Source organism: Eriocheir sinensis, chromosome 27 (genome assembly GCF_024679095.1).
Source record: "Eriocheir sinensis breed Jianghai 21 chromosome 27, ASM2467909v1, whole genome shotgun sequence".
Lineage (NCBI taxonomy): Eukaryota > Metazoa > Arthropoda > Malacostraca > Decapoda > Varunidae > Eriocheir > Eriocheir sinensis.
The window spans coordinates 11,045,941-11,068,861 of NC_066535.1; the positions used below are offsets into that span (position 1 = coordinate 11,045,941).

The 22,921-nt window shown below is 43.3% G+C and overlaps 1 long non-coding RNA gene across 2 annotated transcripts; it reads left to right on the top strand.

The window, feature by feature from the left end:
• The first annotated feature begins 604 nt into the window (after nucleotides 1-604).
• Nucleotides 605-18,649, top strand: LOC127004131 (uncharacterized). 2 transcript variants are annotated; one of them, XR_007757657.1, is made up of 4 exons: nucleotides 605-1,016; nucleotides 17,809-17,928; nucleotides 18,204-18,291; nucleotides 18,380-18,649. It is a non-coding gene; the product is annotated as an uncharacterized LOC127004131 (long non-coding RNA). The 2 variants fall into 2 exon arrangements; XR_007757658.1 differs by having other exon boundaries at nucleotides 605-1,004.
• The last annotated feature ends 4,272 nt before the right edge of the window (nucleotides 18,650-22,921 follow it).

Below are 22,921 nucleotides of genomic sequence, written 5' to 3' on the forward strand. Positions count from 1 at the left end.
TAGTTACGAAGTGGGGATGCCAAGTAAAACGAAATTACTAGAGAAGAAATACAATGCAGGTGTAGTGTTTGATGAACGTTCCTGAGCATACAAGCATGAACCTGTGCATGGTTAAGCAGGTGCTCCCCAGTTCAGGAAACAGTCAAACAAAAGTTCAGTTTCAGTCGGTCAAAAAGTATACCCGGAACTGTCCAAACATGGGTGAGCCCTTCTACCTCGTGCACCGTTTCGGCAGATCAGAAGACACGCCTGGAGTTCGATTTCTATATTCTTTTTCAAATAATAGTTTAATAAAATATCCATTTATGTAAGTTGTGCAGTTTTGCAAATGAAGTACTCACATTTATATATAGATCGTTACGTGTTAGCCCTCAAAAAATATATATATTTCTTTAGTGCCTGTATTAAAATATGTTTTGCTATACTTTCTAATTCAGGACGTAAGTTTGGTGATTTATCAGTAAATTATATATTTATTTATTTATCTATTTATTCATATAATATTAATAATAAAATAGATTAGTTCAGTGGACGCTGGGAGGCAAAAAAAAGAGAGCGAGGACGAAATACAGGACAGGTGGAGAGTTCTGCTTAAAAAAAAAGGTGTGTTGGGAGGGGCGGCGGGAAGTGTGGTGGAGGCGTGGACAGCGAGTGGGGAGTTGAGTGGCCTCGTGGGGCGGCTCGTGGTTCTCCCCAACACACCCGATCACTCTCGCTTGTTTCCCTTTCTGTGTCCTCCTGTCACTCAGTATTCCCTTCCCTGTCTCCGCCGTTGTTCTCAAGGAGTTGTTCTTACTGATGCAAGCCCTTTAGAGCTCCAGTGTGCATGAGCACGGTTGGAACTGGTGCCTTGGCGCGGGCAGACCACGTGAGGGCAGCAAGGCAGCCACGTGATAACCCTCTGACTAGAAACTTTAGCGTATATAAGACTCTGCGAGCCTTCAGGAACCCAGTGTGCAGCTTGTGTAGGGGACCGTTCGTGCCACGGAGAAGGCCATACACAGGTGACAATGGCGGTAAAGGGAAAAGAAAAGATGCGCAAATCAGTATGGAGTGTTGGTTGCATAAGTGATCGTCGTGTGTGGAGGATTGTACTGGTTTGTGCTGTGGAGCGGTGCTGAACAGAGGCGTGTGCTTTTGAGGTGGTCTTCCAGGGTATTTTTTTCACCTGAAAGTCCATTCACCTATGTGGGTCAGCAGCTTTACTCTTGTGCATATATTCTTGGGTCATAAACGGTGCACTTAGGATTGATGAGCGTCGTGAAACGCAAGTGAGTGGAGGAGGTGAGAGGCGAAGTGAGGCAAGGTGTGGTGAGGGAGGCGAGGTGAGGTGAGGTGAGGGAGGCGAGGTGAAGTGAGGCAGCGCAGCGTCGTGGCGGCAATGTGAAAGTTGGCATCTGGGGGAGAGCTGAAGTTTCGTAACTGCATACTGACGCACCGTCGGGAAGCGTGTGGCCGGTATAGATAAATGCTGATATTCCCGCGGTCAATTAAAGTGATGCGAGTGTTTATATCATTACGTCATCTTGAGGTGTTGCATATGTTAGTGTTGTGTAAAGTAGTTCAGTCGAGTACTGTTCGCCCACAACACTGAAGGGACGCTGCAGCTACGCCAGTGGGTCTTCAGGGAACAAATACGAAGACGAGACCCAAAATACAAAATTATATGACTGAGAGTCCTCTCTGCGGCCCCTCCCTCCCCGCCCTGCAGGATAATCTTCAATAACCCACAATGGAGGAGTTTTCTTCTCAAAACCAACATTCAAATAAAAATATAATTACATTGTGTTGTTTTCTTCCCTTCTTCATGCATTTTAATACTTTATTAGGAATATTTGAGATTTTTAAATGTATGTAGGGATTTTTTTTATAACAAATGAAAGTACTGTTATAAGGTTTCCAAATATGTGTTAATTTACTTCCAACCCTTCAGAATGATTATGGTCTCTGACTTCATACTTGTCAGTCTTCATGATTTTGTGCAAAAAATAACTGATGATATGAAAGTCACAAAGCATTCCGGGTAAGTGAATATATTAACAGAAAATGTAGCTTCCTTGCAAGGAAAGGTCATTATCTGCTTCAACTCATCTGCGTCTTCTGTTTGCTCATTTCATAGTACATGTCAGTCAGTCATTATTGGCTCAGTTTACTTACTTTTGGTAGTAAGTCACATTAATTACCCACCCAAATCCAGCAGCCCCCCACCATCCACACTATTATCTCATTATTTGTCTGGAGATATGGTGTTATTTGTGCAATGCCCTTTCGGGAGAATATACTTGGATACAAAAACTCTTAAGATAAGGCTCAGAAATAAGGAGCGGATCCAGTGTAAGCCATGCGGAAGCCCAGACAGAAAAAAAAAAAATCACTGGTGACCTACATATTGCACAGCTGCAGATTTTACACCTGAAGTAATTCCCTTTGCAATTAAGATTAAAGGAGTGTATAAAAAATACAAGTAAAGAAACGAGAGGGATTAATGGTGAAGGGCATGGTGAGGGTTTGACGAAGGTAATTAAATACGTAGACGATTAGTGAACACGATGGTCAAGGTAACGACGCAGTAGTCAGTGCCAACCAGGGGTTCCCCGGCCCTACTTTTGCAAGAGGTCGACCTAACAACGCAATAGCGACGCACAGACCAGGGCGGTGCGGGGGAGGGCTGCGGTAAGGGCAGGAATCAACATCTCCCTCACTGACCCCCTCCTCCTTTCCTCTTACCTGACTACCTGCCTTCCATTCCACACAAACGGCTTCTAATAACCCCCTGCCCTCCTCTCCCCTTATTGGCTCCCCTTCCCACCCTTGCAGCCCTCTCTACACCCCCTCCCCTCACACCTTTCCCCTTATACACGCCCCAGCCCATCCCTGCCACCTTCTCACCCCGGTACCCAGAAAGCCTTGTACTTTCCAATGCTCGGTGCCTCCCTCCACGCCCGCACCACTCCCCTCGCTACGCCACAGCCTCCACCTTTCATCCACCGCCTGGCTGTTCTCTTTCGCACATCAATAAAGTTATTTGAAATATCCTTAATACATGTAATCTAATTCATATCAACGCATAGGTATTACTGATGTGTTAAGTTGTGGTGAAGAAGCAGTATTTTAAACACTGTATACGATATTTACATACATGAATATATATTCGTATGTATCTATACATATATGCATAAACAAAACCACACACACACACACACACACACACACACACACACACACACATGCATAATTATGTGCATATCTGACTGTGTGTGTGTGTGTGTGTGTGTGTGTGTGTGTGTGTGTGTGTGTGTGTGTGTGTGTGTAATAATAATAATAATAATAATAGGTTTATTAATGTAAGGCAGCCGTATGGCTGAAAATATACATATTAAAAATACAATAAACTAATAGTAAATAGGCTACACTAGAGGGAGGGAGAGGGTGGGGGGTGGTTTGGGAGAGCTAAAAATAGAGACATAAGGAAAAGGGAGGGTGGTGTGAAGGGGGCACTTAGAGGGGTAGCGGCTAATCTCCACCGCGGCCCTTTGGGTATGACTGTCACTGGGCATTGTTAATCATCCGCACCATCGCGGGCACTGCCCTACGTTTGTAACGGTCGGTTCGCGGCGCTCTGAAGGGGTTGAGTTTGTTGTGGTGTCTGGTGAAGCAGGGAGATTCCGAATTTTCTGAGGGCGTCCTGGTGCTTGTCAGAGAGCCTCGGGAGACTCAGGGTGGCCAGGGCATTGTCGTAGGTGTGGTAGTCAGGGCCTAAAATGACCCTGAATGCCCTCTTTTGAACCCTCTCAAGCTGCTGTTGTTGGGTGAGGGTAAGGGACGATGACCACACCGGGGAGGCATACATTAGCTTTGGCAATATGAATGATGAATAAATACTGCACAGCTCAGCAGCTGGCGCCCCCAGCGTTCTGAGTCTACGCAGCATGTACAGCTTGTAGGAGGCTGCTCTGACGGTGTTGGAGACGTGGAGCTTTCAGTTGAGCTGGTAGTCCAAAGTGATGCCAAGTAGTTTGGTTGACTGGACAACCTTGAGGTGGTGTGAGCTAATAGACAGCAGCGGAGGTGGCACATCTCTCTTGGACGTGCAAACGTGCATCACCATGGTCTTGGTGTGGTTGATAGTGGCACTGTTGTCAACCGTCCATGCCTGAAGGTTGTCGAGCGACGCTTGAAGAGGTGCATAGTCAGGATCCCTGTTGCTGACGGGGACGCCCAAGGTGCTGTCGTCAACATATTTCTAGCGAAGCGGTGTGTCCATGAGGGCGTTGTTAATGAGCACCAAGAAGCAAAGCGGACCCATTTTAGTGCCTTGCGGGACGCCACACGTCAGCTCAAGAGGAGTGGAGACCGAGCCCTGGGAGCGAACTATTTGCTGGCGTGTGCTGAGGAAAGCAGTCAGCCACGATACTAAATTAGGGTGAAGCCCCAGCTCAATGGCCTTAGTAATGACAAGTGTGGTCTACAAGGTCAAATGCTTTCCTGAAGTCGACAAAAGCAAGGGCAAGGGAGGTGTCTCGTTTGTCCAGGTGGCTGTGTATGAAATCTAAAAAGCTGACCAGGCAATGAGTGGTGGAGGGGTGCTTGATGTTGCGAGGGGTGCTTGATGTTGCCAAATTGTTGGATGTCCATGAGGCTACTAATATTATCATAAGCCCAGTTAAAAATAAAATCTTCACAAATGAGGCTGGGAATGGGCGCGATGGCGATTGGCCTTAGGTCATTAAGGGACTGTGGGCTGGAAATTTTGGGAATGGGAGTGACAAAGGACGTTTTCCAGTCGCTAGGGCAAGTGTTTTGTTCAAGTGAAGCATTTATTATGGAGCAAATGGGGGTGGCAAGTTCAGGGGCAAATTCCTTAGTGTGTGTGTGTGTGTGTGTGTGTGTGTCTGTGTCTGTGTGTGTGTGTGTGTGTGTGTGTGAGAGAGAGAGAGAGAGAGAGAGAGAGAGATCAAACCATGGCATAGTCTCGCTAGCCAATTGAAAATGTGGACGAGAAAGTTGTCTGGCAAATTATTTTTATCCTTGGCCAACACGAACCGGACGTTTCCACCCGGCTGGCGCGACACGTGAAGGAAGCGTCCGGAAGCTGCAAGAAGCAAATTGCTCGAGCAATGACCTGGAAAACCGGGCTGTTTCCCTCTCAGGGGAAACCCCTTCAGCAACCTTTCTTCAATTTTTCTTTACTCGCCTCCTTTTTCCTACGGAACAATAAGAGAAAATCAGATATTTTCCCTTGTCATCTTTACTGGTCTGATCTAGAGTTGCAAAAATAACAGCATTTGTATTTTTTCGAAGAGGTGAGTGACCTGGCACATGCTGTGTGGTCTCTTTCATCTCAGACTGTCGAAAGGAAATTCACAAGTTCAACTTAGTCATCTACACCGGTCACATCCAGTGTTTCGTAAGGAATACTTTTATACATTTTTGGAGAAGGCGGCGGGAAACTGTACAACGTTCATCGAATTAAGTTAAACCCTTTAAAAGAAAAAAATACTTACTCATTTGTCTCGTGCCGGTCGAATCTGGTGTTCAGAGCAGATATTCGTAGCATTTTCTATTTATTTTAGTGGAAGTGGAGCGAAAGGAGCGAGATGACAATCGGTTTAAGTCTGGCGTCAAACTGAATGTATCTTTTGCTCGTGGCTTGTCGAACGCCGAACTTTTATTGACGAGTGAACAATATCTTCCCACGCGAGAACCCAATAGTTTGGTGAACACGCATTCTCGCAGGCCGCGAGCTAAAAATTGTCCAGTGTATCGCCAGTTTCATTGTGCGTCTGAAGTAGACTTTTCTTTCGTTTTGCATTAAATTTCTAAACTGAGAGAGAGAGAGAGAGAGAGACTAAGCAACTATTTTGATTATCGTTGTGACATTTTTTCTCAGATATCTCCCTCACTGAAGCTGCCATTGCTTTCTCAAGTTCCCTAAAATTTACATAAATCACAAGCAAACAAATTCACCTGCTCGCTATTTACCTGTGGCCGCGTCTTCCCTTCAACAACAGGTAAGAACAGGCCCACCACCTCCCTCACACGCCCGCCTCATCTAAGAGTCACCGGCCGCGGCTCAGTGACAGGTGGACTATCTCATTAAGGCCTCGAAAATCAATAGGAAGGGAGCAACCCCGTAATTACACGTCCAATAAATTAAGCTTGGTCTTCCCTCGCGCGCCTCGGGCAAAGAAAATGCGCCATGCTCGTTATTTTATTTACTCAATTTTTTTCTCCTTCCTCCGTTACTTTCAAGCCCAATTTAGCGTTGAGCGGAGGGAGGACTCTTTCTTTTCTCCGGTTCTTTAGCCTTTTGAGGGGAGAAAATCACGAGGAGTAGCACAGCGCTCACTGATCAAACCTTCCCAAGGGTTCGTCGCGTCCTGAACTCACCATGCTGACGGGTACGCATGGTAAGGTCCGCTGGTATCCTCCCGGCAGTAGTTTTGGTGTTGGCAAGCAGTAGTAGTTGTAGAAGTAGCACAACAATGAATTGCAGTGGAAAGTCCAAATAGTAGTAATTCATCATTATCATTATTATTATTATTATTATTAATAGTAGTAGTAGTAGTAGTAGTAGAAGTAATAGTGGTAGCAGTTGTAGTAGCAGTTGTTGTAGTTGTGCAGTACTGATAGTAATAGTAGCAGCTGCAGGTGCAGCAGTAATTAATGACAAGGTATCTTTTTAATGTTGATGGAAAGTCCAGATTACATGTCACAATTCCGGTTGATGCCGCTTTGGACGCCACATTCTCTTTTTCCGGTTATGGTGCTCAGGAGGGCCATTACCGGGACCCTAGGGCACCATTCTCTGGACAGGGTTGGCCAGACCAGTGCCTCGGGTGACCTAACTAAGACCGCCGTGATAACGTGGGCGATGCTACCAAAATCTTCCTCTTTGTGGACACAGTCACGAGCTGCAAAACGAGTTGATGATTTGATCATTAAAATGAGATTTTTGGAATCATGGATGGATGTTTTACCCTTTAAAGTCGGTTTTCGAACCCGGTCGCTAATTAAAAACAATATAGCCCTTTTATTTTGCCGTCGATTGATACCAAAAACTTTACTGCAGCCCCAGAAATAAGGGAGTTATGGCGATTCGCACCGAAGCGGTTGGTTTTCCCAAATTCGCGGCTTAATGACAAAGCTGGGGCAAGTGTCCGTTCCATTGTATAGGGTTCACTGATATATATATATATATATATATATATATATATATATATATATATATATATATATATATATATATATTTTTTTTTACGTCTTGGCCTATTACGCCGGTAGGCTTCTTCCCGGTGGATCCTGATGGTCGGTCCAAGGCTTCTTCCCGGTGGGTCCTGATGGTCGGCCCAGCCCGTTCTGGCGCAGGCGAGTGTTTATAGTGGCGCCATCTTGCATTGGCTCATGCTGCCCTCCCGGAGATCATCTTTAATCATAGAATCTAGAGTCCGGGTTGATAGGTGGTCTTCTGGACAGCATGTGGGTAGTTTTAAGCCACTCGGCGGCGGCTGAAAAATCCCAGCTTGATGGCACCGGTCGGGGATTGAACTCGCGTCCTCTTGAACGCGAGGCCGTCTTGCTATCTATCTATCTATCCATCTATATCTATCTATCTATTTATCTAATTATCTATCTATATCTCTATATATCTATATCTATCTATCTATCTTTCTATCTATATCTATATCTATCTATCTATCTTTTTTTTTTTTTTTTTTACGTTATTGCCTATTGCGCCGGTAGGCATCTTCCCGGTGGGGCCTGATGGTCGGCCCAAGGCTTCTTCCAGGTGGGGCCTGATGGTCGGCCCAGCCCGTTCTGGCGCAGGCGAGTGTTTATAGTGGCGCCATCTTGCATTGGCTCATGCTGCCCCCCGGAACTCATTCTTGATTCGCTTGGACGGCTTCCTCTAGAATCCGGGTTGATGGGTGGTCTTCAGAACAGCATGTGGGTAGTTTTAAGCCACTCGGCGGTGACTGAAAAATCCGAGTGGTAGCGTGAGGATTCGAACCCGCGTCGTCCATCACGCGGCGAATGTGGGTCCAGTACGCTATCACTTCGGCCACCGCCTATATCTATATCTATCTATCAATCTATCTATCTATCTATCTATCTATATCTATCTATCTATCTATATATCTATCTATCTATCTATCTATCTATCTATCTATCTATCTATCTATCTATCTATCTATCTATCTATCTATATATATATATATATATATATATATATATATATCTATATATATATATATATTTATATATATATATATATTTCATTCATCTATCTATCTATCTATCTATCTATTCATTCATCTATCTATCTATCTATCTATATCTATCTATCTATCTATCTATATCTCTCTCTCTCTCTCTCTCTCTCTCTCTCTATATATATATATATATATATATATATATATATATATATATATATATATATATATATATATATATATATATATATATATGCATATATATATCTATCTATCTATTCATTCATTCATCTATATCTATATTCATCTATCTATATATCTATATATATATATATATATATATATATATATATATATATATATATATATATATATATATATATATATATATATATATATATATATATATATATATATATATATATATATATATATATATATATATATATATACATATATATATATATATATATATATGTATATATATATATATATATATATATATATATATATATATATATATATATATATATATATATATATATATATATATATATCTATCTATATATATATATATATATATATCTATATATATATATATATATATATATATATATATATATATATATATATATATATCTATATATATATATATATATATATATGTATATATATATATATATATATATATATATATATATATATATATATATTGCTTATTGTGTTTCCTCATACTGCAATAAAGAAAAAAAAAGAAAATGGCTCATATAATCAAGTGGCGGTAGCGGTCTATCTTTAGCGTCTAATTGGGTCTTCGTAACGTGTTCCGGCGCTGAAATGAGGCCAAGCGTTGGGCGTACAGTTTGGAGGCTGACGCAGGTGTTATTAGCGCCAGTATTCTTGACTGGCCTAGTAAGACCAACGCAGAATGTGGCTGAATGAGCGAACAATTTTTCACCTATTTTTTTTTTGAGTCGTTCGTCAAGCATTGCAACACACGGGGTAAGGAAAATTCCATGCACATTCTATGACAGAAATGAACACGAAGGCGACTAGACAGAAACGCAACAGCCTCCTACCCATCCACTTTTTATAGATGTAAACTTAAGAGACTTTCACTGAAAAAGAAGTGCATACGGCATTCTCACCTTTTTTTTCTTACCGATAGAGGTCTAAGACAGGTTTTTCTATTTCATTATCCTCTTTTCGTTTAGCTTAGCCTTGGGCCTATCTGCCGGAGATGAAGAGAAAAATACTATTGAGGAACTGAAATGACTACGGCAATTCATTTTCCGGTGGCCCAGACAGCACCGAGAGCCGGCGTGTTGCAAGCGGAGACATTGCGTTACCTGATCCTCTCCGTCTGACTTTACGGCCGAGAGTTCATTCAGGTCGAGCGAAATAGGGTTGAGGCTCCGCCCAGCCCCCGCAACCCGGCTCGGGAGTTTCCCCGCATTGAGCCCTAAGCACCGCGCTGCCCAAACCTGTACGTGGCGGGGCGGAGCGCGGCGGGGAAGGGAAGGAAGGGAAGGGGATAGGAGGGAGAGGAAGGGAGGGGAAAGGAAGGGGAATGGAGGGAAAGGGCGGGAAGGTGATATTTGGGGAGAGATGAAAGTTCGAGCTTCCAACAATTAAGCAAAAAAAAAAAAAAAAAAAAAAAAAGTTGTGAATGTTATTGCCCTTTGAAGTCAACCAACGCGGACCAATCAAGACGCTAGTTTATCATCTATTGCCCCGAGTACCTCTTTATCACACGCATCTCCCCTCCCCCCGAACACACACACGCACGCACACTGACGGCTCGAGGGCAGGTGGGCAGTTTGCTTGCTGATGCATCGCTCAAAGAAGGAAGGCGGGAGGGAGGGTGTGGCCGCCCCAAGAGAGGTCACGGCAATGACAATCTGTGGAAGGGGCGGGAGCTGGGACGCCGCGGTGGACCAGAGGCTAAAACTTGCACGTAGGACAAAAATTGCTCGTAGGAGAAAATTAATTCATGATAAAAAACTAAACAAAAGTGACGGGAGTGGTGGGGCTGGAGCGTTCAGTCTGGTTTTTGGTGGACGTGCGGGAGGGCAGGTTGATCTTCTGTGTGTGTGTGTGTGTGTGTGTGTGTGTGTGTGTGTGTGTGTGTGTGTGTGTGTGTGTGTGTGTGTGTGTGTGTGTGTGTGTGTGTGTGTGTATAATAATAATAATAATAATAATAATAATAATAATAATAATAATAATAAACGATTTATTTAGGGCTGAAAATTTACAGGTTATAAATGCATTTTAACTTCGCTAATAAAACAAGTACAAAAAGAAGGGGTATGGGGTTCGGGGGTCTGATTTGTGCCAGAAGGTTGGGGCGATGGAGCTTGGGGTGGGGAGGAGGGGCGGTGGGGGGAGTGCAATGCGGTGGTGCCGAGAGGGGGGGAATCTGCGGTCTCTTAATTCAGATGACGGTGAGGTCAGGTCACGTGTAATTCCTCAGATCAGACACTAGGTTCAGGTGACAGTTGGCGGTGGTGGTGCAGGTGGGCAGTTTATTGGAGCTCACACAGGTACCCACGCTTAGTGAGGAGGTGCTAAGCTCCTGGGGCAGCGAGACACAGGTGGTGGTTTGCTGCCCGGCTGGTTGATGTAGCCGTGGGAACAAGTGCACAGCGTTGATGAAGTTGCCGTACATCTTCCTCCGAACCTAAAAGTGATCACAAAAGTTCTTTGGAGTAATGAGTTCCTCGAATAAATGAGAAGGCGTGGGGGAATGGGGAGCGAAGGAAAAGGAAAAGGGTCAACAGGACGACCCTGTGGCTGGTATGGGAAGCGCCATGTGACACGTCTTGACCCCGTGAGGGTCAGGACAGGTGTGTGTGTGTGTGTGTGTGTGTGTGTGTGTGTGTGTGTGTGTGTGTGTGTGTGTGTGTTTTCACGTGAGGAGGTCCAGGAAGGGTAAAGGAACAGGAAAGGTTGAGCTCCAATTCCTTCCCTGTCCAGTTTCCTTCTTGGTCATTGGCTTTAGGTGACTCTCTCCTCCTCGACGCGACGGTGAAAGTTTGGAGGCGAGATGAAAGATTTTACCGCACCATCTCTATTTTTGCTATTTTTTTAGAGGCTCTGTATATGACGACTAATACATGTCATTGGCTCACGGGTCATGTCCAAATGGAGAGAGAGATAAAAAAAAAAAAAAAAAAGTTCAAATCTACGGTCATTGTCATCGTATTTGCGGTCAGTGTCCCCCATTTGTCTGCTGGCTAGCCCTCTCGTTGAAGCTCCAGGTACGCAAGGTTGAGGGATGAGCCACCCGAGCCACCGACGATGACTTGGACGAAGGAAATTTTACGATGATGTGCGCGGAATGTTACGGTGACGTGCACGGGTGAAGGAATGCTATACCGTAACGTGGAATGATAAAAGAAAATAATAATGTTACAGGGACGTGCTCGGAAAATTATGAAGACGTGCGGGGGGAAGGGAGCGTTACGGTGACGTCCGGGAGGAAGGAACGTCATGGTGGTTATCAAGGTGCTGCACGTGACGCTGTACCTTGATGGATACGATGGGAATAATAATAATAAAGATGGTATTATGCATAAGACCACCACTACTACTACTACTACTACCACTGCTACAACAACTACGAATGGGACAATGAGCCGATTTCACAGTCCAACACAGTGTCTTCGTTACAGCCTGAACCAAACTATAGAATCTCATACAATCCAAAATGGGGAGGTCTTCGATGCCACACTAAATACACAAGACTTTTCTAGTATAGTTTCATCAAATATGTGAACTTAAATATAAACACCAGACACTATACAAGGAAATTTCGAAGGCTCTGGTATTGGTTTGGGAGCTCTTGTACGGTTCTCTTTTAAGTTCCCTTTGTAGCAGTATGTTTTAGAGCGATGCCTATAATGGCCTTCAATAGCAGTGTCTCATTTGGTAAGTCTGTAGTGTCCTTCGAAGCAGAATCCTTTCAAGCATTCTTTTCAACCGTTTTTTAGATCGTTTATCTCCTTTTTTTCGTAAGTAATATGGTGTCACTGGGCCAGTTTCACAGTTGTGAAACTGGCCCAGTGACACCAACAATAACACTATACTATTACATCATCCCGAGGCGTCCCCAAAAGTCACGTCTCTGATTATTACCCAGCACAACCGCCCCCTCCAACACCCCCACAACCCCTTCCCTCACGCGCTCCCCCCTCCAACCCAACTCTCTGTATCCTCCTCACGCGCCGAGATAATTGCAACACATGCCCCTTCATTATCTAGGACCACTTCGACGTGTAATTTTACAGCTTTGTGTGTAGGCTTCTGACACGTCATTAGTACTAGCGAGGCCTCTTGTACGGTTCTTTTTTAAGTTCCCTTTGTAGCAGTATGTTTTAGAGCGATGCCTATAATGGCCTTCAATAGCAGTGTCTCATTTGGTAAGTCTGTAGTGTCCTTCGAAGCAGCGTCCTTTCAAGCATTCTTTTCAACCGTTTTTCAGATCGTTTATCTCCTTTTTTTCGTAAGTAATATTTTAGTAGTCGTGAGGGAGTGACCTTTGTAGCTCCCCATTTGGTGTCCCGTCCTTCGAATCGGCGTATTTTTTGGTAGCCATTTGAGTGTCCTTCGAAGGGTCTGTCTGCCGCTACATTGTACGTACACTTTCGCGGCCCTTCTGTCCTCGGCCCGCCCACCGCCTCCCCCCTGCCTGCCACAGACACGCCGCGGACAAGGCCCCTCCAAGGCTGAGGAAGGAAAGGGTGTGGTGGATAAACACAGGGTCGCGAGACACTCCTACATACGCCCGACTTTCTGGTTAGGAAAGTAAATAAAGTTAACGGGGGAATTAAATACTAGATCAAACAAGCCTTCCTTGGTATTGGAGGGTTGTCTTTTCTAGCTCTTTGTTGCATTTCCAGTAAGGTTAACGACGGAAGGAAAATCCACGAATAAAATCACATATCCTAAAAAAAGTAAACAAATGTATTAGTGATACGGAAAGCGTTTAGATAAAAGAGTTTTCCTGTGATAACCACGGGGTGTTCTATTGCATTTCCAGTAAGGTTAACGACGGAAGGAAAATCCACGAATAAAATCACATATCCTAAAAAAAGTAAACAAATGTATTAGTGATACGGAAAGCGTCTAGATAGAGTTTTCCTGTCGCTCCGCACAACTGCTGCCCCCCTATCACAGGTCACCCCGGCTGCATACTTCCACTCTCTCTACGGGTAAGTAAGTGGTCCTGAGCAGGGCCAGGGAGAGCCATCACTGGGCCCTGGTACTATGAGTGTCATTGGGCCCCTACCATTTGGCGGCGAGCGAGTGAGCCCATCCAATGGGGGATCAGGATTTTATTATTTAACATAATTTTAGAGCCAAAAAAAAGCCATAAATGTTCACTGGTAGGATGTAAATTCTGTTCATCTTGCCGTATTGGAGCTATTATATATATACATATCATGTTTATGGTGTGTTTTGCATATTAGTATTCTCTCTCTCTCTCTCTCTCTCTCTCTCTCTCTCTCTCTCTCTCTCTCTCTCTCTCTCTCTCTCTCTCTCTCTCTCTCTCTCTCTCTCTCTCTCTCTCTCTCCTCTTCTCCCATTTTTTCCTCCCTGGTCCTGAGTGATAACGATCGGCTGTAGCTTCAAAATAACCACGGGGTGTTCTGGAAAGTACTCTCATTGCGATTCCCACTCCAAATTAGCGTATATAACCCCAACTGAGCCTGACCTGACCTAACATAACTTGACCTGACCTGTTTAAGAGTGGGCGTCGCATATTCGTAGAGATGGGGAATACGCGCCCCCGGCCATCCCAGCCACAGGGGTCAGCAGCTCATCAGCACTACTAACAAACTGAAGGCAAACTAACTTACCAGTCAGAACCTCTTGCCGAAAGTCTTGATTGTCATTCAGGGTGACCCACGCTTGTCTGCAAGGTAGAAAAATCATTGAGTTTCCTGATTAAATAGATAAATAGATAAATTATATAGTCAGCATCCATAATATAAATGTTACCCTTATATTAAACGTTTTCTATAAAACTACGCGAACTATTGAAGAAAACGCATTTAAACGGTAACATAGACAAATGCACACACACACACACACACACACACACACACACACACACACACACACACACACACAGCATGTTTTCATGTTCCAAACCCACTGTCGATGAATCTGGCTGGATAAAGAACCGTCACTGGCGTATCAGGGGTACAATATTATGAAGTTTCCTATTGAGGGGGGTCCTGTAGGGGGCGGGGGTCTCAGTGGTCATATATAATTATCCAATTTTCATAATAATGTTTTACCCCACAAACTGTATAGTTGGCCATAGGGGCTTAGCTCTCCTCTAGGCCTGGTATTTATGTCACAGGCAAGTGTGAATAATGGAATGCCATCTAGGTTATATGACATTAACATTATAGATTACAGAATTATACTGAAATGCCCTAGTAACATTTCAGTTTTACTTATAGCCTGTTTAACACTCCGGAGGTCCCTGAGCCATAACACTAGTGATCTAAACTCTCCACTTAGCTTCTCTCCTCCTCATTCCCCTTCTCCCTCAACCTAAATGGTTTAATCTTCCTCGATCACTCTGCTAACCAACCAAAAAATGTTAAAAAGGGCGTCTTTCTTTCGATATTTTTCTCTCATTCTTTCATACAAACACACGTGACATAATAACAACCGAAAACAGTGCATGAAAGTTCCAGGGTTTGCGGAGAACGAGGCACTATAGAGAGGTTACATATATACATATCCACGTGTCTGTCTGTGACCCACGAGAATGTCAGGTAGAAGTACGCCTTAATGACTGCAAAGGGAAGATGAAAATGTATATGTAGTCTCCCGATTACCCTCCGAAGTATCACTGCTTCTATGTTATGTTAAAATAGCATGTGAGTATGCAAATATATAAGAGGTACGCCATTATTCTTAGTAATTACCATTCAACCGTAACAACCTCCACTCACGAACACCAGTTATTATCTGTTGCAGACGTTACGGGATTCACCGGCATTCAGGCGAACCTCTGACGAGCAGCGAGTCAGGGATTGGCTCTTTTGTCGCTTTTTCATGAAATGACACGGTAAAAAAGTCATTACATTATATATGATGTATCAATCATGCATGCCGTCTCTGTGGGTATCAACAATACCCTGAAAAATCATCAAAAAGGGCGACTGAACACATAAACCCTTACGCGTTAAGAGTTCGAAACAGTGCCATCTGTAATACGCGAACTAGTTGACCCCATCACGTCTGCAGTAGGTAGTAGAGGTTGAAGGGGGGGGGGGGCGGGGGGTGCATGGAAACAAAATACTATATAGGGTAAAGTACGCCAGCATAATGGACTAGTGTATAATACGTAACGTTAAAAGACAATACGGCGCACTAGTAAGGTTCCGCCAATTTCAACAACCTTTTCTGGACCTTCAATCGTTTCTTGATTTTCGAACTAGTGATCAGTGACATCACCATTGAAATGACCTCCAGTCCGTGGATGATGTAGAGAAAAGTCCAATAATTTAATGACAGTTTCGTGACAAATGTTTGCCGAGACAGTTGTGCAAAAAACGAGGATTTTCCACGGTGGGATATTAACGTTGCTAATGAGGGATCACACTGGTTGACACTACAACCACAGTAGCGCCGCTTCCTGGTCTTTGTACTGCTGAATGTATACCAGTGTACCTGAGGAATTCGTTGATCCTCGTGCAATACTCGCACCTCGCCCTGGGCACTTACCTAGGGTTGCAATTCCGCCATGAGACCTCATTAAATCCAGAGAGGCACGTTTTTTTTCTTCTTTTTTTCTTGAAAAGGCAGAAAACCACTAAGTATGAACACTGATCCTTCCAGACTTGGCGCTAGACTGGTCATTCCCAGTCTCCCTTTCTCTCACTCTCCCTGGCAGCGGCGTGTGGTTGACTGTTTGGGTTGATTTGAACCATGCACTGTCTTAACTGATTCGGATCACTGCCTTGAAATGTAAGAACTGACTCTTAGCGTGACCTAAACTGTACAATACCGTGGCCACACTAAACAATAACATATATATATATATATATATATATATATATATATATATATATATATATATATATATATATATATTTTTTTTTTTTTTACGACTAAGTTAATTTTGCAAGGTCCCTTTCTGAAAACCCACGAAACACACACCAACTTTCTGCCATGAACCATTACAATTTTATATCTTTTTTATAAAGGAAATGAAAGGAAGACACACACACACACACACACACACACACACAACACTGATGCAACAATAGGATAATATACGATGATTAATAAAGAAAATGAAGAAGGGAGTCGTAATTAATATTGGAAACTTATACCTTGTGTGTGTGTGTGTGTGTGTGTGTGTGTGTGTGTGTTGCAGAGGTCAGGCGGGGGTGAGGTGGTATGTAGCTGGCTGGTGACCCTTGACCCTGCCACTGCCGAGACACAGGCGGGAAAGCGGCGGTGAGGTGGCGAATCAGCATTGCAGATTAGCTGACATGCGGCTTTGGGCCCATCCTCCCGTAGCACCTCCTGGCCTCTCCAACGTGCCCCTAACATGCCTGCCAACGCGCCTACACCGCCGTTAGCATGAGCGTGGCTGTGGGAAGGCTAGTTTGTATCATGAAAACAGCATTTATGAATTCAAAGCTAAACTAGAAATATACCACTAGCCACAAACCCCCACAGACACACTTCGGGAGCCGTATCTAATCTCTCCTCTTATCTCCTTGGATACAGCCATTTTCAACCCACTCGTCAGCCCCTTCTCCCTCCCTCCCTTGTCTGTCTTCCCGCTCTACCCATCCCCCCACTCACTTCCTTCTATACCACACACCACAGCCCACAGTGATCAACAACTCTTCGGCAGCCGTTTCCCTTATCTCATCTTATTGGATTCAGCCATTTTCAACTCACTCATCAGCCCAACGTTGCCAGATGGTCGTGTTCAGCCTCTTATGGTTGCCGATTTCCAACCCCCAAAACTGTCTCCTCCGCCCCTTTAATTGGTTTCATATATAGTTATCGTTGAAATGATTAACTATTGATGTTTCTTGTTAATAGTTATGGGTCAAACTGTTAAATACGATGCTCTGAGTACGATAATGTGGCAACGTTGCATCAGCCCTTTTACTCGCCTCTCCTCGCCTGTCTCTCTGTTCAACCTATCCATGAATCCACTCGCCCCCTTCTCCCTACCTGCCAGCCTCACCTCCTTAGTGTCACCCGTCTGGTTGCCTGTCCGCTCGTCTGCCAGCCCGCCCCTTCCACCCAAGCATCTCGCTACATAATACGACAGCTTTATGTGACAACTTTCGTCCTGTGTGCCAGTTGCAATCTCTCTCTCTCTCTCTCTCTCTCTCTCTCTCTCTCTCTCTCTCTCTCTCTCTCTCTCTCTCTCTCTCTCTCTCTCTCTCTCTCTCTGGCATACTTTCTAAGATTTCTTATCATCTACTTTTCTTCGTTGGTGTTTCTTTGGCGCATGTTAATATTCAAATCGGCACATACATATATTTTTCTTTATATGAATGAACCTTTATGATTAATGTGTTGCTTATTTTTTTCTTTGCAGCTGACTTCACCGGCGTCGCGTCAGCCCGGAGTTAAAATGTTTGCCTTCAAAGTGATGAGGAAACGTTTGTTCAAGCGATTCCTCATGTTAGAAACGAGTGTCGGGCTGTACAGTGAGCAAGTAAGTCTTTTTATCTCTTTTTGTCTCTAATTATTGTTTTCAATGTTTACAGAAATTCACTGCTTTCTCTTTTACTAAGTTTATTTTGTGGCAAACAATTTTACTTTTATAAAGAAATATAGCCGTGTATGATTTTTTTAAGTCAATAAGTTTTTGCATTTTGTTTATTTACATCAGTTAATTAACAGGCGAGGAAAAATTTTGGAAATATTTTGTATCTTGGGATTTATTAATTATAGGTAATTTTTTCTTTTCCTTCAACCTGTGTTCCTCAGGCACCTATTGGTGGCGAGCCGCGGGCCGTGTTGGGCCGTGCGCCTTCATTAACTGCGCCGCGACACCGACGGGCGCCGCGCCGCGATGGTTTGTGTTTCCAGTTTTCCTTGACGGCGTTGGCTCTCAAGATTACTTTTTTTTATTTGATCATTATATGCTTTTCTATCTCCCGCAGTATCCACGGAGTAAGCCAATTAACCAGAGTCTGGACGAGGTGTTTCATCTCATCCTATTTGCCACGCTGGACCGCTGGCTGCCGGCGGCAGGCCCATCGCTGGACTCCCAAGGGTCATGCACCGCGGCCCTCGTAATCCCTGGTAACGGATACCTCATTTGTCTTGCTTGTTTGTACTGAGTTATCACTTCCCTGGAAAGAATTTCCTTCTTTTTTTGGCATCATACGTTGAAATGTTTTCCAACATGGACGAAACTTTTCATCACTCCTTTCTCGCACACACACACACACACATACACATACACATACACGCACACGCATATATATATATATATATATATATATAAATCTATATATATATATATATATATATATATATATATATATATATATATATATATATATATATATATATACAAATTAAAATAAATTTTATACGTATTATTATTATTATTATTATTATTATTATTATTATTATTATTATTATTATTATTATTATTATTATTATTATTATTTTCTTCAAATTTCCCGCCACTTGTGAGAGGTAAAGGTCGAGGTGACGGGAAGGTGACCTCCTCCATCTTTTCTGCCTCCAATTATCCTCGCCGCCTTCATGTCGTGTCCTCGCGCCATGGCAGCCGCCGCCTCCACGCCGACACTCTTGGTCACCACGCCCCGCCGCCCTCACGTCAAGGGGCACGTGTAGGTGCCGCAACTAATGACGACAGAAACAACATACCGAAATAGAGATTAAATTCACTTATTTATAAGATACGAGGAAAAAAAAAATCGATATACAACGAAAAAAAAAGAGCAGTGCCATCAGTCCAAGAAAAATAAAACTGCAAGGTGTTCCAAATCATACATGTAATAAATGCAATAGAAGAGAAAAAAATACTGACTAACATCGCAACGCTTTTTATAAAATCTGCACAAATATCATCCCTAGCCCACACGTTCACAACAACACAATACAACGCAACACAACACGATGATTCGTTCCCCGCCTTTCGTGATCAGGTCCCTTGTTTTGCCTCACAATCTTGGTGGCGGGGATCGACTTTCACATCTACGGGCGAACATGAAGCTGGTGACGGCCCGCTCCGAGTCTAGGTATACCCAGAAGGCAACACAGTCCTTTACAACGCCTTAAATACGACCACTGAGCCTCTTTCTTCTTGTCTCTTGCCGTAGTTCGCCTTGAAGTGATGTAGTGCAGTGTAGTGTATTAAGCTTCCCTCATGGTTGTGCAGTATGAGTAGGAAGCCTAGAAGAAGGATTAGCTGCATAGGAAGGAAAAAAAATGAAGAGGTAGAGAGGAAATACAGATAAGAGGTAAAGTGTGCAGGGTAAGAACATGAGCATAAGAGTTAAGGGGAGGAATTAGAAGGGACGGAAAGAACTGCAAGGGAAATGATCCTGTTGGAGAGAAAGGGGATGTGTTAATAGAAGGGAGAGGGGGTTGAAAGGATGCCTGAAGATGAATACGAAGAAATTTAAGGTAGTGTTTGATAATCAGATGGCCAGACGGCAAAAAAGGATCGGGAACAAAGCACCCGCGAGTAAAGTCAAACACATGTATGGAACACACAATAAGAACAAGTCCAGCCGACCAAATATAAATCAGAGAACATGCATAAATGGAATGGAGCGCTATAATCAAATATGTAAGACGACGTTAATGCTTAAGTCCACAATTATGAAACGCTTTAATGATCCGGGTAAGTCGACAACACTACTAATAAATCTCTAGTAATTAAAGGAAGAGCCTAATAACACCGCGAAGACTGGAACCAAAGGAACTACTCGACATAAATAAATGAGTGGTCTCACAGGGGAGTTGTCAAAGGGGGGCTTAATGAGTCTCTCAGCCAGGTAATTAGGACAAGCAGGCCTCTGTGCACGGCAATTAAGGGACAAGCATGATGGATGAGGTCACGACGCCACCACTAAGGTAAAGACATCAGGTAGGCTTGTTGGAGGGTGGGGTGAGGGGGGGCAGCACGCCCTCACCATCTGCAGGGGCTCACCTGACGCACCTGTCCCGCCGCCGCGCTGCGCCGCCCCTCAACACCTTCGCCTCCTCCTCCTCGCCTCCTTCGACACCTTCCATTATATTGTTCATCTCGTCTCCGTCGTCCATCACACACTCGTTATTTTAATGATCAGATATGAGGAAAAAATAATCTGACAATTAACTTGAGGTAAAATTTTTGAAAACCATTAAATTTGTTATATTCATAAAAAAGCAGCAACTTCAACCGGTCATTAAAAGTTCGTTTACTTTTATTTTTATATTCTTTACAAGATTTGTTGGTCAAAACAAAACACGATAAAAAGAAAAATGAAAGAGGAGAAGGAAGAAAGGAAAGGAGAATTAAAAGGCGGAGGAAGAAGAAAAATAAACACACATTTATGTATATGTTTGCAATTATATGTATGTATGTATGAAGTATGGATCTCTATATCTATCTCTCTCTATCTCTCTCTCTCTCTCTCTCTCTCTCTCTCTCTCTCTCTCTCTCTCTCTCTCTCTCTCTCTCTCTCTCTCTCTCACACACACTCTCTCTATATATATATATATACATACATACATACATACATACATACATACATACATATATACACATATATATATATATATATATATATATATATATATATATATATATATATATATATATATATATCTAAATATATATATATATCACACACACACACACACACACACACACACACACACACACACACACACACACACACACGAACATATTTAAATAAAATCTCTCAATGCTAGAACTGTACTCATAAATCTTTATAAAACACACACATTATTATTATGAGACAAGCATAATGATATTTCAAGTTAATTAAGCCATTTATCTGACCACACATCTGCTGCAGTAAAACATTCTCTGAAGAAGACACAACACTTTCTTCTCATTACACATTTCCAAGTACAAGCAGCACCACCTCCACCCCACCTCACCACCACTCCCAGAGGTCCCCCATAATAAAGTACATCCTCCATCCTCTCCCCAACACCCCCCAACACCGCCACCACCAAGACCACCGCGCCGCATGCTTCACCACCCACGGATGACAGGCTCACTCCCCTCCCCTCCCAGGACACTTCCCCTCCACTACCCTACTCTACTGGGACACAGGCACACAAATTTCCCAATAATGACCCTTCGAAGTATGACGCGGGGCTGCACGCAGGGAATCACTCACCTCTGATTTCCTTCCCTCGTAGCTCAGCCTAATGGCGGGGTGAGGCGACGGACGATCGGGAAGAAGGCAAAATCACCGGCTGAGACGCGTAATCAAGAAGAGCGGGCGGTCATTACGGTATTATGCCCGCTGTAAGTTGTGTGCAGGTCGGCAATCATCGTCCTTGTGGTGATAGGGCTCGGGGTTGGGGGAGGGGGGGGGACTTCGCTGGTAGAGAGACAGCAAAAAGAGAAGGGAAAGGAAGCGAGGAAGTGAGGGAGTTAAAAAGGAAAAGTACATGCAGTGATTTTTTTTTGTGGGGTTAAGTGAATTCAGTCTGTTAATCGTTTTGCCCTGACTGGAATTTCTGTGGTGGGCTGACAGAAAAGAAAATATACTAAGAAATACAAATACAACGAAAAAGCAAAACATTCGAACATATATAAAACACACACACACACACACACACACACACACACACACACACACACACACACAACACTCTCTCTCTCTCTCTCTCTCTCTCTCTCTCTCTCTCTCTCTCTCTCTCTCTCTCTCTCTCTCTCTCTCTTACTAAGTTTACTAAATAAGAAACAAAAAAAAAAAATACCTGGGGTAAATTATCCCCTAATGGGCACTATGTCAACAGTTCCATGTCCATTGTTCATCCTTAGCAGCTAATTATAGAATGTAAAAGTGGTGACATTTTCCAAGTCAGGTTTATAAAAGAGAATACAAAAATACAAGAAAAATTTACATGCTAGCAATTAAAACGAATATTCGTCTTGACATTTTATACAGACAAGCACATGCCGCGAAATATTCAGAGTTGGGAAAAATATTATCTGCAGGTGTGCATGTGTGAGGGGAGGGAAATTGTGAAGTTTATGTCTGGTTTTGCGTTGCACGGCTGCTTGACGGCAATTCACAGGAAAAGGAATATCATCAACATGCAATAAAAAAATAAAAAAACATATATGGAAGTAAACGAAGAAAATCCTTGCCAAAAAAAAAAATGTTATCTGTAAATCAATTATTATTTAGGCATTACTTTTTTATTCCTCCAGTTTATGTTTTAAATATTTCATCTAAGACGGACGTAAATTGCTTAGCTTATGAAACATTTTAATCGCACCGTTTTACATTTTTTGATCCGGGGAGAGAGAGAGAGAGAGAGAGAGAGAGAGAGAGAGAGAGAGAGAGAGAGAGAGAGAGAGAGAGAGAGAGAGAGAGAGAGAAAAGGGGCCCAACAGATGTAGAACCCTGATGAAGCCTGTGATGAGTGAGGCTGCGTTTTTGTGAGGGAAGTAAAGGATTGGTGGTCGTCGT